Below are 21806 nucleotides of genomic sequence, written 5' to 3'. Positions count from 1 at the left end.
TGTAGCTCAAGTTATGGCCAAAATAAGTTTATCGCTCACGCAATCGCTCATGCCGCACTTTTGGGTTTTGGCGATTTTGGTCCAAATTTGGTCGAATTTGACCAAGTTAAGTTCATAATTTGGTCTAACTTTCTTCATATGAAATGTTCTACTATGCCTTAGGTTTCCATCGGTTCAAGAATCGCCTAAATCCGAGTTTTCTAGAGAGAGTTATAGCCATCCAAACATTACTGCTCAAATCAAAATCTGCAGAGTTGCAGGTTTGAACAAAGGATCGTGACTGCCATTTGGGTTAGGTTCTGGTCATACTTTGGGGTAGGTTTCTTCATGAAAGTTGTTTGTCTATGTCTTAACTTGTTGCTGTAAAAATTTCAGGTCAATTGACCAAATCTACAGTGAGTTATGGCTAAATGAACAGTTACTGTTCATTTGATCATTCTGCAGGGGCTGTTGCAGTGTGTCCGGATTGGGGCCAAGTTTTGGTCCTCTTGCTTTGGTCTTTTGGGCATGGTTTATTCAGCAAAAATGTGCCATTATAAGCCTAGTTTCATGTCCAATTGGCCAAACATCAATTAGACTAACACAGCCAAAGTTATGGCTGTGTAATTGGACTGAAATTTCAGTCCATTTCTGCTGTCCATAGGCAACATAGTCATTCCCTTTTTCCATGCTATTTTTCAGTCCATATTATGGTCAAATCTCCTCAAATGGTCACTAATTGACCATTAATATGTCCTCTAACAATTTCATAAGCCAAATCAATTTTCACTCCCCAAAACCCTAGCTTCCAATCCATGAATCATGCAACACATCCCAATTAAGGTCATCAATCATTCATATGTCATTATCTAAGCTTGTATTTAGATTTTAGCCCAATAAAACTCATCAATTCCTCATCCTATAAGTGCTGGCCAAAATTTGCTTCTCAATTTCACACATGAGTTTCTTCAATTTCTTAATTATTTATTCATATTCAAACTAAATTTCAATAAGTAAACAAGATTAGGAAGTTAATATGCACTAACCTCACTTAGGAGCTTTTCTCCCTTCCTTAAAGTCTTGGTTTCCTTTTCTTTTTGCTCCCACAATAATCACCAAGATGATAGAATGAATTTTTGTGTTGGTAATTAGGGTTTTTAGTGGAAGAAAGCTATGAAAGATGAAGGATGAAAGGTTGTTAATGGTGGAATGGGTAAGGGTGAGTGGGTATGGAAGAAGAAGAGAGGGAGCTGGTTTTGGGTTTCTAGAATTCTGCCTCATTACCCATTTTTATTTCATTTTAATGGACTTGCTTAAATTTGATTGGCCAATACACTTTTAATTACCTAAGCATGACATCATAATTCCCAATTTAGCTCCTTTTTCTTTCTTTTCTTTTCTATCAAGTTTCAATTTAATTTCTAGTAATGTTTATTCATATTTTATGTCATATTAATTATTTACTCAACTGGACAAGTCGGCCAAAAATCACCTCTGAAGGCGAAATGACCAAAATGCCCTTCGTTTGGCTTAACGGGTCAAAATTGTCTGTAGCGATTGAAAAATTTTTCTAGGTATTTTCTTGGCATTCTAATGCCATGGGAACCTCAATAACCCTTCTCTGGAGTCCCAAAAATTATTTTATAATTTTTCCCCCGAGTCTAGGGTTCCTCGTTGCGAGAACCGCAACTTCCCTCTGGTTACCCATCGTTAGGGCACCGACTCGTTTAACTTGGTTGTATTTTATTTCAAAAATTTTTACTAAATTTTTCTTATTAATATTTGAGTTAATTATGATTCCCGACTTTAGTTTAAATATTTTTCCGGACGTTTCTAGCCCGACCGACACCGTCACCGAATAAAGAGAATGTACGGAGTTGCTACGGGAGGGTGTTACAACTCTTCCTCTAATTTAAATTTCGTCCTTGAAATTTACTCGACTTAAGTAATCGAGGAGTTGCTTACTCTTTGTTTCTTCACTTCTTTGTATCGCCTCATCGTTGTCCGGTTTGGCTCTTCCCGAGCTTCCATAGCATATACTTGTGGTGCCACCACGACTTCGGCTTTTCAACCTGCCTCTGAAACAATCTTACGTGTAATGTCGCTTGTTTCGCTCTACCCGATCTTTTACCCTTTGAACTATAGGGAAGGTCTATCAACTTGTACCGAGCTATTGAACCACTCCTCCGAGGGCAATCTCTTATGAAATGATCCGTAGCCCCACATTTGAAACACTCTCCAGCTAACGATGACACTCCTCTCGTGTCTTCTACCACAATGCATACATTCAGCTTTGGGGTTGATCCCCTTGTTATTGTGCCCGGGAACTAGCTATAGATATTCCAATCGGCCTCTGTGGCCCCGTGTCCGATCTTGTGAACTAGAACCCTTAAACTTCTTACTATCGTTGGTATACTTGACTGCCCCGGGCCCTCTTCTCGCTCTCCCTTCTCAGTCCGCTCACCGATTCTTACCTTTTCAACCTTTATTGCAGCCTTCCACTAGCTTGGTAAATTCTGTGATTCCCAAGGCGTGAGCTGGATCTTGATGTTGTCATTTAGTCCTCTTCAAATCTCTTGCACCTTTCGCTTCATTAGGGACTATCTCCCTTCCATAGCGGCTCAATCTTACGAATTCCTTCTCATATTCGCCACCGACAACCGTCTCTCGCCTCAAAGTTAATAAACTCTCTTCTTCTCTCTTCTAGGTATACATTACCCACATATTTCTTCTTAAATTTTGAAAGAAAGAAGTCCCAAGTTACAGCTTCTGGCTGCACTTCACTGGACACAGTGTCCCACCATTTGTAGGCATCGTCCTGTAACAAGGATACAGCAGCTTCTAAGTTCTGCTCTGGGGTGCAGTGGAGTTGTTTTAAGACTCGCCTGCCTGCTCAACCAATTTTCGGCTGCAACAGAGTCATCTTCTCTCTTGCCATAGAAATCCACTACTCCAAACTTTCTTAGCCTTTCCAGATGTGATTTCTGCTGTGGAGCTGGTGGTGGTGGTGGTGCTGGCATTACCCCGGCCATTTGTCTAAAGAAATCGCCATTTGTCAAACATGGCTCGTGGAGGCCGAGCAGCTCGCTTGAGTCGTGAGCGCATTCTCTCATGCCCCGCCTCACCGGCCGGTGGAGCATGACTCTCCACTTCCTCCTCGATCGCTTCTCGAGATGAAGGGTCCATATCCTATTCAAAATAAGAAAGATAAACAGATCTGCATTAGTGTCACCTCGACTCTTACAAATGCAATGCATGGTATGGACTCAATCTAGGCCCGAAACGCCTAAACCGTGCTCGATACCACTAAATGTGACACCCTTACCCGACTACGAGTAGCCGAGCATGTTATGCTACTCAGTGTGCCGGAGGACTCTATTTTATCTTAATTCATTTTTATCATAGTTTTGAAAATAATTTGTGAAATATAATTCATTTATTGAAATTGTAATTTATTTGAGGTTCAAAATTTTAAAGAAAATCCGCAGAGTACCGCTAAAAATGGAGAAAACTGCTCTTCTGAACTCGTGAAAAACACTTCCTATATTCTTATTCATTCATCTCAACTCTATTTATCAAAATCTCAATATTTTTCAGTTCACATTCATTTCTCAATCATTCATTTCATGTGATAATCATATATATATCATGTATAAACATTCACTTTTTCATTTACAAACACAATTCTCATTATTTACATGAGCATCAAATTACATTTCATAAGTTCATTTACACATGAGAAAATAAGATCAATTACAAAATACCAAAATGACACCTAATGTCCTACCAATGTATCAGAGTCTGTGAGGTGACATGACACTATGCAGAATCACAGGATGGACTTACCCAACTGTGGTCTACTGGCTCGATCAAGATCTTCGCACTCACGCGTTGCAAAGCGACGCTAAGCATAAAGCTTAGTGGTGCAAATAATAAAATAGAAAGAAATAATATGCAAATAAAAATCATAATTTCTTAGCCATTGTGTTCATAAGAACTGAATAATTACCAACTTAATGTTTAGTCGAGGGCTAATTACGTTTTATGATATTAACTTCTTCATGCATTTTGTTTATTTATTTTCTTCATGATCTTGAGTTTCTTTGTATTCTATCATAATCATTTCTGATATTTAATTTTCGTATTTTCTTTAACAATCAGTTCAATTACAGTTATACTTTTCCATGCCCAAGTAACCTATACAAATTGACCGGACTGGATAAACAGATAAACTAGCACTGGGTACCAGGTACTCGCCGTCACACCATCGGTCACAATGTGTGGTGTGCAAACAGAATGGCTAATAAGCCATATAAGCAATAAGGCATAAAGCCAAGTAAAACATCATAATCAGTATAGCCATAGGCTATCACATCACAGAATGGCAATGAAGCCATACATCATACGCAATACTGCTATTAGAACCCTATTGGCATGCCAACCTATCCAAACCAATCACATTAGGCCTACTAGGGCATTTGATACTTTTGAATTCCTCAATTTTTGAATTTCAAGTTTTTATGTCACTATTCACTTCAATAGTCAACAAAAAGTTGACTTTTGCATAGAACATAGGTGCATTGGTTTTAACACTCCCAATGTACCACATTTTGCATTTAAAACTTGTTGGTTTTGGTCACTTTCTCAAAGCTTAGGTCATTTTGGCAAAATTGCCAATTTTCGGTTTTGGTGCTCCGAAGTTGCACTGTTCTATTGGTCGATCTACTGTTGGAATTTGACAAAACTTCCTTCATAGAAAATGTTCCTTATTTTGTCTAGTTGAATCTCTTTTTTTGAATCACTCCATTTGGAGTTTTGTAACTCAAGTTATGGCCAAAATAAGTTTACTGTTCACGTGCACTGTTCATGCTGCACTTTTGGGTTTTGGCAGATTTTGGTCCAATTTTGGTCAATAATTTGACCAAGTTAAGTTCATAATTTGGTCTAACTTTCTTCATATGAAATGTTCTACTATGCCTTAGGTTTCCATCGGTTCAAGAATCGCCTAAATCCGAGTTTTCTAGAGAGAGTTATAGCCATCCAAACATTACTGCTCAAATCAAAATCTGCAGAGTTGCAGGTTTGAATAGTGACTGTGACTGCCATTTGGGTTAGGTTCTGGTCATAATTTGGGGTAGGTTTCTTCATGAAAGTTGTTTGTCTATGTCTTAACTTGTTGCTGTAAAAATTTCAGGTCAATTGACCAAATCTACAGTGAGTTATGGCCAAATGAACAGTTACTGTTCATTTGGTCATTCTGCAGGGGCTGTTGCAGTGTGTCCGGATTGGGGCCAAGTTTTGGTCCTCTTGCTTTGGTCTTTTGGGCATGGTTTCTTCAGCAAAAATGTGCCATTATAAGCCTAGTTTCATGTCCAATTGGCAAAACATCAATTGGACTAACACAGCCAAAGTTATGGCTGTGTAATTGGACTGAAATTTCAGTCCATTTCTGCTGTCCATAGGCAGCATAGTCATTCCCTTTTTCCATGCTATTTTTCAGTCCATATTATGGTCAAATCTCCTCAAATGGTCACTAATTGACCATTAATATGTCCTCTAACAATTTCATAAGCCAAATCAATTTTCACTCCCCAAAACCCTAGCTTCCAATCCATGAATCATGCAACACATCCCAATTAAGGTCATCAATCATTCATATGTCATTATCTAAGCTTGTATTTAGATTTTAGCCCAATAAAACTCATCAATTCCTCATCCTATAAGTGCTGGCCAAAATTTGCTTCTCAATTTCACACATGAGTTTCTTCAATTTCTTAATTATTTATTCATATTCAAACTAAATTTCAATAAATAAACAAGATTAGGAAGTTAATATGCACTAACATCACTTAGGAGCTTTTCTCCCTTCCTCAAAGTCTTGGTTTCCTTTTCTTTTTGCTCCCACAATAATCACCAAGATGATAGAATGAATTTTTGTGTTGGTAATTAGGGTTTTTAGTGGAAGAAAGCTAAGAAAGATGAAGGATGAAAAGTTGTTAATGGTGGAATGGGTAAGGGTGAGTGGGTGGCGTGAAGAAGAAGAGAGGGAGCTGGTTTTGGGTTTCTAGAATTCTGCCTCATTACCCATTTTTATTTCATTTTAATGGACTTGCTTAAATTTGATTGGCCAATACACTTTTAATTACCTAAGCATGACATCATAATTCCCAATTTAGCTCCTTTTTCTTTCTTTTCTTTTCTATCAAGTTTCAATTTAATTTCTAGTAATGTTTATTCATATTTTATGTCATATTAATTATTTACTCAACTGGACAAGTCGGCCAAAAATCACCTCTGAAGGCGAAATGACCAAAATGCCCTCCGTTTGGCTTAACGGGTCAAAATTGTCTGTACCGATTGAAAAATTTTTCTAGGTATTTTCTTGGCATTCTAATGCCATGGGAACCTCAATAACCCTTCTCTGGAGTCCCAAAAATTATTTTATAATTTTTCTCTCGAGTCTAGGGCTCCTCGTTGCGAGAACCGCAACTTCCTCCGTTACCCATCGCTAGGGCACCTACTGCTTAACTTGGTTGTATTTTATTTCAAAAATTTTTACTAAATTTTTCTTATTAATATTTGAGTTAATTATGATTTTCGACTTTAGTTTAAATATTTTTCTGACGTTCTAGTCAGGACCGACACCTGGCCACCAACGATGAGAATGTACGGAGTTGCTACGGAGAGGGTGTTACAGCCCAGAAGGGGCCATGTGATATTGATGAGATGTGATTGTGGAAATTGAGAATTTAGAAGTATTATTTGAGCCTTTTTGCAGGTTGGGTAGGTTCCAGGTATAGGGGAAACTCACGATTTCCTGCATGAATTAGGTCATTTATTGCCTCTTTAGAGTTTTATCTTAACTTAGTACTAATAAATTTATAATTTAATTATTAGGTGATCGAGGTCACTATTTTTCGCATCCAAAGACCACAATAGTCATCGGTGTACTGTGAGTAAAAAATTAAATATAATTGTAATTTCGATATTATTATATGTTCAAGCATGCCCATGCATCACTTATATGTATATAACTATGTAGTTAAACTTTAGGCACGATATAAGATGCATTCATAACTCATAAAGTGACATCGATGTTGTTGTGGTAATTTGGAGCAGCAGCGTGCGTTAGCGTGCGTGTGATGTGGTGTGGACTATGGATAGGACGGGTAGACACGGCTTGAGATCTTCGCTGGGACCCGGTCCTTCGGGGTAGACACGGCTTGAGTTCTTCGCTGGGACCCCGATTTGGTTATTAAGTGGAAGTCCGAATTGAGTTCTTCACGGGCACAGTTGGATTTAAGAGAGTCAGATAGGGATCAGCTCCCATATATATTATGATTGATATTACTGGGTGTGTGAGTGCTCCAAATTACCTTTTTGTAGTTATGATGTGAAATTATTGCTGGTGTTGCATTTCACTCTACAGGGTGCATTAGTTTTAGATAGTTATAGAGATTATGGTTAAAATTGATATTTTACTCTCTGAGTCGAACGCTCACTCCTGTTCAATATTTTTCCAGGCCACAGGAGGAGTTATTTTACAGAGCAACCTGTTTTCTTCCTCGCAGGTTTAACGTCGATTATTTAATTATTTTACTATCTTTTCTAAATTTAAAATCTAGAACTCCGCATGTGTTAGTAATAGTGTGGACCTTGTTAGAAATTGTGTTAATTTAAAATTTTGAGACTAATAAATGAAGATTTGTATGGTATTTAAACGGTTTGTAAATGAGGTAATAGGGTTGAGCGAGGCTCCCCTTATTTCAGTTTTTGATGGCTATCGGGTTGGGTTGACCCGAATAAAAATATTTTGTTTTATTTAATTTTATTTACATGTTGGGCCTAAGTTTTTGCGCCTTGGTTATGGATTTGAGAACAGTAAGGCTTACTACGGGCCTCGGGGGCTTTATGCCGGCCCAGGTCCTAGTGCCGGTCCAGCCCATAGGTTGGGTCATGACAAAATTGGTATCAGAGCTTAGGCTCTAGATTCATGGGAAATAATATAATTGGGAGTGCAAAAGGAGTCTTGTTAGGATGTTACATGCGGAGTATAGGATTCTGTTTCGTCTTTTTCTGTGATTCCTTGTTTCTAGATTCTGCGTTATACCTCGGGAAATATAAGAGTACCTCAGTTAGTGTCTTGATTTTCGTGGAGTACATAGAAACATGAAATAGATTTAGCAAACTTATTAAGGTCTACCATGGAAACACGTACTCCAATAAATACTATATTTTTATCAGTATGGGTTTAAAATGGTGTGCCCATTTCGTGCAAGTCACAAGTACATAAAGGTGAGTCTTGAAAGTACAGTTGGCCTAGATAAGGATGAGGATACCACTGCTGGCAATCATCAGTAGATGACCTAGTCATAATAAGTTTTTGATAATAGAAGATTCAAGAGATATAAGAAATTGGGAGACCTTGTCTGTCAGGACGTATCGTAGTAACTATACAATGTTCTCGATGTCTGCTCTGTAAATTGCAGATTACAGTACCGACATGAGATTATTGTGTAGAGCTACGTGCATCCCCGTGGTGCTCCATAATGAGGGTGTTTAAGATGGCTTCTGTTTTGGTACAGTTATGCCAGAACAGAGTTCTATATCTGTAGAGGAGTTGGAAACTCCTGGTTAGGGGTCTAGAGTTAGAATATTGAAAGTTCACAGTTAGGTGATAACTAGAGTCAGTGACTCAGTTACCCTAGCATGAGCTAGAGTTACATCAAGAGTTGCCATCAGACCAGAGGTTTCGGATTAGTTGCAAAGTAAAGGTGACACTTATAGAGTGAGAATAGTATACCTTGTGTGTATTAGTAAGGTGTAAAGTACAACCCTACTACCTAGAGAAGGTTGAAACTATGAATTGATGGTTTATAGAGCTATGATATGATAAAAGAGTCATTAACTTGACATGGTTTTGGCAAGGTGGTAAATGTAGTACCTTTGTTGCAGCAAGTTAGGGTATAGTCCTATCTTTTCAGAAGGGATCGAAGGTTATTACTGATAATGATGACTTATGGAATAGTGTCCCAGATGGGACTATAGAGTGTGGTGGAGAGAAGTTGGCTCAGGTATCCTGCGGAGGATGCAAGTTCTATTATAGGAATCATATATAATCAGATCACGATGGGTGTAAATCCTTTGAATTGGATGACGGGTTTGGGTGCTTGGAATCTTAAGTTTTGACTAATTGAGTAAACATGAAAAATAATAATAATAACAAATAAATAAAATTACAGCAGAATCAGTTCTCGAGATGGTAAGGGTATTATGTAAGCTAAAGGATAAGAATAGAAATCATACGATAAAGGTATGACTGCAATTTCCTGAGTTCCTTTCTAACTTCATATTATTCAAAACAATAGTATAATCTAATTATAATAGTGTTAAGAGTAATAAATTAGCGAAGATAAATTGTAGAAGGCCAATGGATAGAGAAAGTGCAGAATGAAGGCTTGGACAATTGGTGCCAGATGCAATATAATCTAAATGCTAGTAGAAGTACTAGGTAGAGTGGTCAAAGGACCAAATCTGAGTAGCACAGACATATGATAACGTGGTAGAGACTCTGGAAGATATAGTTAGCAAGTACAGCTGTCATGTTAGGAAGAAGAATGGAACCAGGGATAGAATAGTTAAGTTCTATTTTGGGTAAGATAAAGGAAATAAATGGAAGGACAACCTGAAGGGTGCATAATAAAAGGAACAAAGTTAAGATATAGGGTAGGCTAAGTGTTATTCTTGGCAAGGTAAATGACAAGGATGGAGAACCCGAAATGGGACCATGTTAGTGAGAATAGTGATGGAGGTATGGAATCTAGGAATGTGATACTCATAGCATGATGTAGTTGAGATTGTGACAGGAGCTAAAATGTAGAGCTTGGAGTTACATGATTGGATCATACTTTATTTATTCCCTATTTCTAAAGTGAAGTGGATAGTAATGGGGCAAGATTCTTTTAACTTGTTAACAGTATCAAGAAGATTAGGCGAGGAATACAATAATAATGAGCAAAAAGTAGAAGGTGTGCAATGATATTGCGGACTATCTAGTTAGGCAGAGAAAAAGAAGTTAGTAAGTAGTAAGTTGAATAAAAGTCAGTCTGAGGGATCAAATAGGTATGATGAGTGAAAAGAATTATAGATAATGACACATAGGCTTTAGGTTAGACTTTTGAGTAGTGAAAAGGTAGTTAGAGGTTCATTATAAATGTCAGGCAAACATTTTTAGTGTGACCAACAGAATCACTTTGCAGTGAAGCAATAACGACAGAACAACAGTAGTGGTAGAACGAGAAGTGACAAGTCTGGGTGGTTATAAATCACTAGAAAGTTCAAGGATCAAATTAATGACTATAGATAAGGGTGGAATTAGTGTTGGAAGAATCTATTAGCAAGAGAAAATTGAGAAATTGACCAAATTTTGCACCAAAGGTGCAATCTGTCCAGCTTTAGTAAATTGACCATATCTTGGTCTATACAACTCATAATGACCTGAAATTTTGCCCCGAGTGCAATAAGACATAGAGCTACAATTTTGCTTCTTTATAGGACTTTAAGCTAAACCAATCTAGCATACTAAAATTGCAAATTGGTAATTACATAAAATGATGCTTAAAGTGATTTGGCAATGAATGCCAACTTGTGAAAAGGGTAAATTGCATTATATTGACAACATATTGAATTGTAAATTGTGACATGTTGATGCTAGAATCAACCTATCCATGATGCATAAAAAGGTCAATAATTTTATTGACCAATGAAAGGCATAAAGATGTATAAACCCTATGAATAAAGAATTAAATATGTAACATTGTAATATGCCCTAATTTGCCTAGTTGACTAGTTTGGATAGGTTGGCATGCCAATAGGATTCTGACAAATTGCTCAGAAATGACTTTACGTCATATTGTGTTTTATGGCTTATTATGCCATACTATGATTTTAATAGCCTATGGCTATACAGATTGTGTTATTATACTCGCTTAATGCCCGATTGATTATATGGCTTTTTAGCCACACCGCTTGCAATAATCGAGATACTTTGTGACCGATGGTGTGACGGCCCGAGGTACTAGGTACCCAGTGCTAGTATATTCGTTTATCCAATCTGGTCAGTGTATAGGCTACATGGGCAGTCAATTAAAACATTATTCAATTCAGGCAGTTAAGTTAAGTTAAGTATACGAAAATTTCAGTACAATTAAATTAAGCATTGAATGAAATGAGTAAAAGAGATTAGCAACAGAAACATAACAAAGATACAATTTGCAGAACCTTAGAGATTTAAATACAATACAGTTAGAATAATTAATTCCTGGATATCCAAATTATGAGTTATTTCTTTCCTTATTTGTATATATTATTTCTTGTTATACTATTGCACCACTAAGCAGAAATGCTTAGCGCGATGGAATTACTTCCTCGCGCAGTCTTCAAGGTAAAACCAGAGATCGTCGATTAAGATTTACGAGTCCAGATCTGCAGAAGTGTCAGAAGAGTTCAAGATTGTCACCTTCTCAGCAATGCATGTAGATAGGGCTCATAATTATACATGTTATGTATTTTGTTCATTCTAAGTATATTGTAATTTCATTTGTATATCCTGTACTTGACAATTTATGTACTTAATTGGAAAATTATATAAGTTAATGAAATGTAAGAATTCTGATGTCTGAATTGATTGTCTTAATCATAATGATTCTGAATGAGATCGAGTTTAAGAAATTTTGAGAAACTGATGAGATATTATTGAGATAAATTGAGCTATGAATTTGAATATGTTGTGAATTGTCTTTGGCAGGTTCAGAAGAACTGTTAGTCCAAATTACAGCCGACACTTTGTCAGATTATCGTTAAAATTTTTGAAATTTCCAAATTAGTTAGATTTTGATAAAAGTAAAAATAGCCTAAACCTTAAATAAAGTTTTTGAATAAATAAATCAAGAACTGTAATGAAATCAGTTAAGATCAGGTGCTCCGGCACTTCGTGTAACACACTTTGCTTGGCTACATTGTAGACGGGTGAGGGGTGTTACAATCTTGATGCCATTTTGGACTCTCAAAGGCCCCATAGCATTAAGCATGACCTTAGCTATAACAAATTTGCTCGAGCATTTTCCTCTAAGACCAATTCATTAAAACAATCAGTTCTAATGAGCCCAATCGCTTGATACACTTGTATTGTATAGATATTTTTAAGTACATTTGTATTGCATTTCATAGCATTTAGATAGGTAATTTCATGCATAATTATCAAATTTATTAACTTTTGTAAATTTCATTACTCTGCACTAAATTTTATATTTTCTGCATATTTTCAGGTATTTTGAGGGAGTTCCAAAGCATAGGAGTAAAGAAGGAAGCTTGGAAAAAACTCAAGAAGAAGAGCATTATTTTTTATACACTTTACACGGGTCGTGTAAACATACCACAGACCTGTGTAACTTACTAAATGAAGTCAAAGAGGAGACAAAGTACATGGGCCGTGTAACACAACTCGTGTAATCTGCAGAGACCCATGTATCATTCTGCCTAGCAAAGCTTGAAGAATTTCTAGAAGAACAACAAAACATGGGCCGTGTAATTGGATTCGTGTAACTAGCTAAGACCTGTGTAACCTTCTCCCCAAATACGAGATGCGACCTTCAAGTTCAGTAAGTTACACGGCCTTGGGCCATGTAGTGACACACGGGCCGTGTATCAGCCGATAACTAGTTTCCTGATTTGATTCCAACTCCAGTTTTTACACTCAGAACAGACTTCTAATGCCTTTGGGACTCTAAAAACTTAACCCTAGGACATTAAATATAAATAAAAGCAGTAGAAAATAAAGAAAAGGAGAGATCCCCATCTTCATACACACATCCTCATATACATGCATCTTCATCATTCTCTCCAAGTTGTCTTGAAGAACAGTGCATTAGCATCAAAGGGGAGTCCTCAGCTAAAGTTCTACAAGTTCAAAGCTGTAGAGAATTCTCTTCGGTTCTTTTGTTCTATTTCTTTATGCTACTTTTTATGTTCTTTTGTTTTACTTTTGTTATGCTTGTTAAACTCACCATGAGTGAGTAGTTTCTTTATTCTAGAATTAGGAGAGTAACACTTGTAATCATTATTATGGATAAATATTGAGTTTTATCTATTGGATTTGAGTTTTGTTTTTTGATTTAATGTTCTATGTTCTTAATGCATTCTATGTGTCGGTACCCTCTTAGACATGATATAAGATACTGATTGAAAAACTGAAAGGTGAAGGTTAGTATTGGAAAATCGGAGTATTAAACTTAGGAAATCTAACTTAGAGATAGGCTGAAATCCTTTATGGAATTCCATAATTAATCATAGATCTTAAAGGGTTTTTATTAGGACTAATCACTTATATAGACATTTAAGGTTAGTATTCATTGCATTTTGTTAGCATTTAGGTTCCTTTTATGTTTATTTTTGTGTTTTTGCATTATTACTTTAGAAAACATATTAATCCAACTCAGTTCATTGATTTTTATATTTTATCAGGTGTTTTTATGTGGTTCTAGAGTCAAAGACGAATTTGGAAGAGATCTGGAGTCAAAACGTGAAGAATACAGGGCCAGAAGCATTACACGGGCCGTGTAACCTACCCCGTGTAACTTCCTAGACCCCATGTAACTTTCTAGATTGAAGAAAACGTGAAAAACAAAGTGGCAAGAAGTTACACAGAGTGTGTATCATTATACGGCCCATGTAACGTCCCCTGACAGCAATTCTGCTGTGGCTTTTCTTGCTTCCAACTCGACCCGAATGGACTCCTAATGCTTCTAAGATTCTGAAATTAGGGTTTTTACACTAGATATAAATATAACAAGTTAAGAATTGAGAAGGGAGGAAAATTTACATTCAAGGATGCACATCAACCTCAAGGGAGGCAAAGGAGAAACAAGATCTGCAAGATTGCTAGAAGGGATTTTCAGCTGAAGTTCCAAAAGTCTAAGGCTGCAACTCTCCTTCTGGGTTCTTTTACTCTATATTCTTCCCATGTCTTCTCTTTATCTTTTTATAAACTTGATTGTAAAACTCACTATGTATGAGTAGTTTCTTTATTCTAAGGTTAGGGATGTAGCACTCTCAATTTAATTATGGATATGATTTGATTTTATTTAATATATTGGGGGTTTTGCTCTTTGATTCAATCTCTTGTGTTCTTAATGCATTCTATGTGTTGGTACCATCCTAGCCATGATCTAAGATACTAATTGAAGTACTGAAAGGTGAAGATTAGTATTAGAAAATCAAGATTTTTAACCTAGGAAATCTGACCTAGAGATAGGCTGATGACCTTTGTGGAGTTTCAAAATTAATTAAAGAACTTAAAGGGTTTTAATTAATTTAATCACCATGAAAGTAGGGTTATGGTTAATTAAAATACACCTTGAATGCCTTGAGAGAGGACTTAAGATAACTTAGGATCAATTTTCATCAAAGTAATAATCTCCCAATTATTGAATGAATCAGATTGATTTTATAATTGATTGAAGTTTGAACCCTAGCTCTAGAATATTCTCATCAATTAGTATTTTAGTTTAGATAATTATTTTAGACTTTATTTCTTTTAGTTTAGATTTAATTATTATTTCTTTATAACTCGATCGTTTAAATAATTAAAATCACTATAGTTTGGTACTCAACACGGTCTTCATAGGAATGATACTCTACTCATCACTTTATTACTTGTTAGCGATCCGTGTACTTGCGGTGGTTGTAAAACCTGCAATCAAGTTTTTAGTGCCGTTGTCGGGGACCCATGCTTGATATCAAATGATTAGTGATTTGATTACTCTAAACATTCTTATTTCTTTTATAGTTTATTTCTTGTCTAATTTTACTTTTACTTGTTTTTCTTGTGAGGTACAATGAGATGTTTCATCAACAAGTCTTCACAAGATTTATTCAATAATACAATAAACCATTTTACAATGCTTGGAGAAGATTCAATGAAATGGTACAGCAATTTGCCAATCATTGTTTTTCAAATTATGAACTCACTCTCAATTTCTGCAATGGTCTGGATGAAGTGACAAGGAATTGAGTAGATTATGGAGCAAGAGCTACCGGTGATCACGTTCTTCAAAGAAACCATGAGGATGCCATTCACTTGTTGAATGACATGGTAGATTTTGATTACCATTGGCATCGGGATCCTTCACTGTAAGGTTGGAGCCACCAATACCCCCCACACACCTATCAACCTAATATTTCACACCAACCATTCAAGCTGCAATTAGAGAATAGAGTGGGACCTGAAGAGGCAGTATCTCCATTGGAAAAATTTGATAATCTAATGGTAAACAATGAGCTATCACTTTATGAGGAGGAATCAAATGAACAAAGTTGGGAGAATGAAGAAGCTTCATGGGAATTTGAACAAGTAGAAGAAGTTGAGCCTCAAGAACAGAATTCCTATAAAGATGACTTACCAGTAGAGTTTCCATAAGAACAGAAGTTGCTTGAAGAAGAAGTGGAACCTAGAGATGAAGGAAATAACTCCTTTATAGTTAGAGGGTTATTGGTAAGTTGCCTACATGAAGACAAATCAGAGATGAAGGTGATAGATGAAGAAATTAATGAGACTGTCAATTTAAGTTCATTAATAATGCTTACAGATACACCACCAGAAGACCTTTTTCTATCATGGATAGCTCCTGCATCATCATATGTCCTCCATGAGCTAAAACAATCCTTTTCCTAATCATATAACTCTAAGCCATGTGTTGTTCATTCTATGTGCAATCTTGTTTTAGATCTTGCCAATCTTGAGGGTACCACAAATCAAGACCCATATGTGGTGTTGCATGACAACTACTATAGGCAAAAAGCGCTTTTTGATCAGTAATTCTAAAAGGGGTCAAGCTAATGACCTTAAATTAGTGCTTATTGGGAGGCAACCCAAGTTTTAAATTTAATCTTTGCATTTGCCTATTTCTTTTGTTTTATCACCCTTCAAAACTTGATTTTGATGTTTGTTCACTTTGTAGGTTCAAAAAGGACTTAAAAGGTGCAATGGAGATTAAACTCACAAATATTCAAGGGAAGGCACGCTTCAAGGGGGAGTTTCTATATCCATTAGCTTTTTCTTATTATTACATTTATGATGTTGCTCTTGACCTGATTGTCATATCTTGATGACATTGAGGGCAATGTCAAATTTGAGTTTGGAGGTGCATTTCATGCATTGTATTCATATATTGCATTTAATCACCTTATTATGTCTATATTATATTTGTGTATCAAAAATCTAGAAAATTTTTGTAAATTTTGAAAATTCTGGACTTTTTCAAAAGGTTTTTAACTTAGAATTATAACTAAAACCTTGATGAGCTAATGATTGGACTCTCTAGGAAAGAGGAATGAATGTAACTGAATGGGCAAAAAGGCTTCAATATGTTGTTTGTGAAAAACTTAATCGCCTAAGTGGAGTTAAACTAGTTAAACCCCTTCATAGCTATTAATCTATCACATTGAACTTATAAAATTAGGATAAATTTTTTGAAATATAAGCAAATCTAAAAATGCCTTATCAACTCTAGAATATGTCTCTTGGACCTATCGAGGCGAAATCCTAGCATATGCTTGATGAAGAGATGATTAAGGCATTATTTGATATAGTCTCGCTAAGCCTTAGCCACCCCTAATTAAAATATATATCCCTTGCAACTAACTTGAAGCCTATATTTATCCTTTAGAATTTATTGCTTACCCATATTATTTACCTTCCCCCTAGCCTAAACACTTACCATACCCATTTGAGGAAGCTAAATGCATAGTAAAAAGTATATTATGTCACACCTTATCCCTTGTAAGGCACGACATGTTCTTGTAGCATACCTAATGAATTACCGAACTCCACCTACTGGTAACCCATTAGTTATGCTACAAAGAATTTTAAAACAAACCATAGCTTTTTATCTTATCAATTCTTTTGCGAAAAACTGCATGAGAATAGTTAAAATTTCATGTAAACATTCATTGAAAATAATGATAGACTAAATATTGCAAAAGTTACATTTTCATAAGTCTCAAAGTAAAATACGAAATAGTTACAAACTCAAAATGTGATAGCAATGCAATGCTTTTAAATACAAACTGCTCAATTCCGTTCATCCATACATATAGGTACAAAATACATCCAAAGGAATCACAAGGGTATACCTAACGTAAATACCCACCAACAATACCAAAATGCTGCTTTCAAGTTTCTCACTCGGCAGCCTTCTCCTTTCCTTTACCTGCGACAGCATAAAAAAGCTATCGCTGAGTATATCACTTAGTGGTGCACAACTAATAACTTTAAAACTTAAGGTAAAACACAATTTGTTAAAGCTTAATAAATCACATTTTTCTTAAGCATGAAAACTTCACAATAGTTCTAAGTCCGTAAAGGCCATTTATTGGAATAATATTTCAAATGAGAAATCACACTTCATAAATCACAATTCACAAAGCATTAGTGTTGCCAACATCAACACACAGTTTAGGCCATGACACAAAATTTCATGATCAGTGCCGTGTTGTACACCACGACAAAGCAATCTCAACCTCACTAACCGTTATTAATGAGGGAAGGGCTAGCTAGCTAATGAGTACTCATGTAGTCTTACCCCCCTAACCGTTATTAATGGGAAACATAATCAATATCAATTTTCAACCCCAAGTGGCCGTTACTATTGGGGAGTTTCGAAAGGGACTGTCATGCTAACTGTGGTTTCAAAACAGTTTCCAAAAATTTTCCACTCAACAATCACATTTATAAATCAATAAACACATTTAAATTCAGCATAATATCCATATAAAGGTGGCAACACCCAAATTTCTTAAATGCAAGAGAAAACCATATTTCAGTCAAAGTAAACTTGTTCAAAGAAAACTCATTCAATTTAACACATTCCAAACAATTTACAAGTTTAAAAACGAAGAAAAGGTTAGTTGTGTACAAACCTTCAATGCTCTCCTTTCTCTTTACTCACTATTCCTTGTCCGTTCCTACCTCTTTCTCTACTGAAAATACACAAATAGAATGTCTCAATACGCATCTCAATTGCTACCAAGAACTCATTACATAAATGTCTAAGGCATCCCAAATTAGCTTTGCAAATTTTAGAGAGTTTTGGTTTTGGACAACTTGGTGCCCTAATCTTTGAACCCAAATGTTTACCTAGTTTCGATTATAATTTGGTGAGCTATTCTGCATGAAAATTGTTCATCTAGGTCTTAAATTTATTTTCCTTTTTGAATCGCCTAATTCGGAGTTGTGTAGCTCAAGTTATGACCAAAACATGGTTACTGTTTACGTCACTGTTCATCCTGCAGATTCAGTTCTGGCAGATTTATCAATCCAACTTCGTTCAGCAATTTGATCAACTTAAGTCCATAATTTGGTCTAATATTCTTCATAAGAAATGTTCTAATATGTCTTAGGTTTCCATCGGTTCAAGAACCGCCTAAATTGGAGTTTTCTAGAGAGAGTTATGGCCATGCAAAATTTTCTATTCATATGGTCAAATTCTGCAGGTTTCAGATTTCTGTCTCCAAGTTCAAGCCAAGTTTTAGGCAATTTCTGGGCAGTTTCTAGGTTGGGTCGCTTCATGAAAATTCTAGTCCTATGTCTTAAGTTTCATTCCCTATTGGTTTCACACCAATTGGAGTTGTGTCGCTCAATTTATGGGTTGTCAAACATACTGAACTCAGTGTGCAAATTCTGCCCTAGGTTTAATTTTTCATTTCTTCAATTATTCCCATTAACCAACCTCAATTCACATTTAATTCGCCTAAAATGACTATAATTTAGCATTGACACATCAATGGAACTTCCTAGCACAAACCCCATAATTTTCAAATACCAAAGTTTGCAATTTTCCCTAATCCTACCATTTCATTACCTTCATTCATCAACCCAATGTCTATTCAAACTAAATAAACCTCAAATGATCATAATTTAACACTACACACTCCAATTTCACTCTCTAGCACCAAAGCTCTAATTTTTCCATGAACCCTAATCTCCCATAATTAAATTTATACACATTTTATGCAATTTTTTTGCCTTAATCATGTATACTACTTCAATTAAGCTTAATCTCATCATCAATTTCATTCAAAGACATCAAACCCTAACTTTTCTCCAATTTGGCCAAAACCCTAGTTTAGATTCCATAAAGGTTTCTTTCATTTCTTATGAAATTTCATGCTTTCTCATGTAAATTCATCACACCCAAACTTGATTCAAAGCATATTTGGTTAATCAAGCATGAAAGAGAGAGCTTACCTCACTTGATGATTTTTCTCATTTCCAATCTCTTCCAAATCTTGCTCTTCTTATTTTTAATCTCTCAATCAAAGATCTCTTTGATGTTTTCTTTTAGTGGGCTATGGAATTTATGAAGGGAATTGAAGTGAATCAAGACTTGGAAGGGAAAACAATGGTGGAAGAAGATTGGAGAAGAAGAGAAAAGAAAAGAGAGGGAGAGGGAAGATGGGTGGTGGCATGGAAGAAGGGAAAGAAGGAGACTTGTCTTCTTTTATACTTATTTATTCCTTTTTAATTAAATAATTAAGTTTAATTGTTAAAAGCCCATAAGTCATTAATTTTAATTAGGTAAAAAATGGAATTTAAATTCTAAGTTTTTGCTTCTTTTATTTTCTTTCCACTTTTACTCTAATTTTTCCCTCAATATTTCTTCATAATTCAATATTTTATTTTCATTTAATTAAATTGACATTTTGATCAAAAATCAACTCTTAAAGTGAATTGACCAAAATGCCCCTTATCGGGTCATAATCACTCTTTTACAATATACCTGGTGAATCCTTATATTTTTGGGTCACTTGAATTTTTATTGTGTCTATCTCAATTAATTTTCTATTTATTTTTAGTCCTCAAGGTGTCTTTGAATAGTATTAGTCACGGACAAAAAATGATATTATTCATAACTCAAAGGTTCGGGGTGTTACATATTAGGTGCAAAAAAAGGAAAAAAAAATGGAGAGAGGATGTAAAACTCAAGAAAGAGTGCAAGTGTGCAATTGAAATCAAAGAAAAATTTGCCTTTCCAACCTAGCAAAAGCAATGAGTTTGGAGGAGAGGACAAAAGGGAGATAAATAAAAAAAAATAAAAGAGAGAGAGAGAGAGAGAAGAAGAAGAAGAAGAAGAAGAAGAAGTCCCAAGATAAGTATCATGAAAGTATGGTTGGCACTATAAAAAAACTAAGAACTCCTCCTCTCCATACAAAACTAGTAGTATGAACTTGGTATATTTGCTGCTTTGTGCATAGATGCTATCCTCATATTTGCACTCCTTAAGGCCCTTCATTGGTAACCATGTTATTATCCCTTTAGCCCCATTATAACCCTTTGAAAGATCTTTTAATCTTTTGAAAAGTGTAAACTACATTAGTGGAGATAGGGAATTGAGATATGCGTATGGAGTTGGAATTAAATCAAACTCACCACAATCATCCTCAATAGAGGCAACTTGGGAAGCAAGTTTTTCTTAAGTCTATTCTGATAAAACAAGTTATTTGTAACTTATTAATGACCTTGTATAGGGAAATAATTAGTTGAAACACTATAAAGGGGGTGAGGTTCTAGCGGGCAACTATTGAGGTCCCTATGCCTTGAAAATGGTAATTGGTATGAAGGTTGAAGAGTGTCCAATTATGTGCAAATTAAGTTTTTGGTTATGTTTCTAAGTACCTCAATGAGTTTTTATAAAGTTTTATTTTCCTTGAAGACAAACAAAGGTTTGAGTTTTGAGGTATTTGATTAAGTCAAATTATATAGACATTTAAGGTTAATATTCATTGTATTTTATTAGCATTCAGGTTCCTTTTATGTTTATTTTTATGTTTTTTCATTATTAATTTAGAAAACATATTAATCCCACTCAATTCATTTATTTTTATATTTTATCAGGTATTTTTATGTGGTTTTAGAATTAAAGACGAGTTTGGAAGAGATTTAGACGTCAAAACGTGAAGAATACAAGGCCAGAAGTATTACACGGGCTGTGTAACTTGCCCCGTGTAACTTCCTGGGCCCCATGCAACTTTCTAGACTGAAGAAAACATGAAAACAAAGTGGCAGAAAGTTACACGAGGCGTGTATCACTACACGACCCGTGTAAAATCTCCTGATAGCAATTTTGTTGCGGCTTTTCTTGCTTCCAACTCAACCCGAATGGACTCCTAATGCTTCTAGAACTCTAAAATTAGGGTTTTTACACCAGATATAAATATAACAAGTCAAGAATTGAGAAGGGAGGAAAATTTACATTTAAGAATGCACATCAACCTCAAGGGAGGCAAGGGAGAAATAAGATTTACAAGATTGCTTGAAGGGATTTTCAGCTGAAGTTCCAAAAGTCTAAGGCTGTAACTCTCCTTCTGGGTTCTTTCACTCTATATTCTTCCCATGTCTTCTCTTTATCTTTTTATAAACTTGATTGTAAAACTCACCATGTGTGAGTATTTTCTTTATTCTAGGGTTAAGGATGTAGCACTCTCAATTTAATTATGGATCTGATTTGATTTTATTTAATATATTAGGGGTTTTGCTCTTTGATTCAATCTCTTGTGTTCTTAATGCATGCTATGTGTTGGTACCCGCCTAGCCATGATTTAAGACACTAATTGAAGTACTGAAAGGTGAAGATTAGTATTAGAAAATCAAGATTTTGAACCTAAGAAATCCAACCTAGAAATAGGCTAACCTTTATGGAGTTTCAAAATTAATCAAAGATCTTAAAGGGTTTTAATTAATTTAATCACCACGAAAGTAGAGTTTAGGTTAA

This window comes from Hevea brasiliensis, chromosome 9 (genome assembly GCF_030052815.1).
Source record: "Hevea brasiliensis isolate MT/VB/25A 57/8 chromosome 9, ASM3005281v1, whole genome shotgun sequence".
Taxonomy (NCBI): domain Eukaryota; kingdom Viridiplantae; phylum Streptophyta; class Magnoliopsida; order Malpighiales; family Euphorbiaceae; genus Hevea; species Hevea brasiliensis.
Note: the sequence above shows the minus strand (reverse complement) of the source record.